Below are 1,296 nucleotides of genomic sequence, written 5' to 3' on the forward strand. Positions count from 1 at the left end.
GGGTTTGAACCGCCAGCCTTCTGGTGAGCAGTCAAGTGCCTTAGGCACTATGCTACCAGAGCTCCTGAGGGCAGCACTAGAGAACCAAAATAGGCTGAAACCTGTGCTCTTCCCCCTTGTTTACACATGTAACTTTTCCATTTTAAAAAGCTATCCTCTGGAGCGAAGAACATTTTGGGTGGTATCCTCTTCTTGGCCGTATCAGGGCACTGGCTCTCACCCCAAGGCCCAGAGCGTGGTCCTCTCAGTGTGCCCCTAAGACCAGGCCTGCCACCAGGACCCACAAAACTTAGAAAATATGTGTAGACCCAGGGGACTTTCCACATCATTGGAACCAGGTTATTCGCCAGGAGGCCAAGGGATAGGGCATCACTTGAGAATGACGGATGCCAAGTGTGGAGCACACTCCTTCACCCAGTAACTCCAGAGGATGACATGTCTCAACTGATTACTCATTCTGAAACAGTCTGCAAAGCCTTTGTGACCTGCAGTGAAATGTGAGTTTAAAGGGTACTGGGTAGCCTGTGACCCAGACTTGGTTTCACCTGGTGAGCACAATACCAAAGTGGTCTTTCAGTATACTGCACTTGTATTGTCCTTCCTGGTTGTGACCTGGAGTTTCCCATTTGATTGGGGAATTCCCTTCCATCTGGGTGATTCCCGGTGCTGCTCATTTTCTTCTCCAGTAGCTTGCATGGCCCCTACTTGTGCTTTGAGGGTATGCAGGTCTCTGTGTGGTCAGAGAGGAAAATGTATTGTGATGAGTTGTGCCCTATGGAGACTGCTCCATGGGCCATGAAGAGGGTGTTTCTAACCATGGCAGAAAGTCTGGGCCACCAAGAAGGACCAGCTTGAGGTGTTGGACTTCATCCCAGGGCAAACCTTCTGCATGTCAGAAGAGATAGTGTGGACAGAGACAGCATACAGGCTGGTAGTGGGCTTTGGGCTTTCACTGGTCTTGGCTTTGCCCACTTTCTCATGGACTCCATAAAGACACAGAGGGCCTTGTGGGATCTAGTAGTGTTGGACCCATTCAAATATGGGATGCTGGATTCTCTTTGGGAGGACAATGACTCTATCTGTTCCCAAGAAGAAGTACACCTGCTTATTTAAACAGGGGCAACTTGGGAAGGATCATGGCTTACTAAGGTTGGAAAAATAATTTAACCCAAAGAGCAGTGCCTAAATTGTCACTTATCTTCACAATTCCTTACATGTGGGATTCAAGCTCCTTCTCATTTGCAACAACATGGTCACACATCTGTAAAACATAACTAGGAGTTACCCTGTTTGTTC

The sequence above is a fragment of the Orycteropus afer genome, unplaced genomic scaffold (assembly GCF_000298275.1).
Source record: "Orycteropus afer afer isolate SDZICR_OR568_19922 unplaced genomic scaffold, OryAfe1.0 scaffold00259, whole genome shotgun sequence".
Lineage (NCBI taxonomy): Eukaryota > Metazoa > Chordata > Mammalia > Tubulidentata > Orycteropodidae > Orycteropus > Orycteropus afer.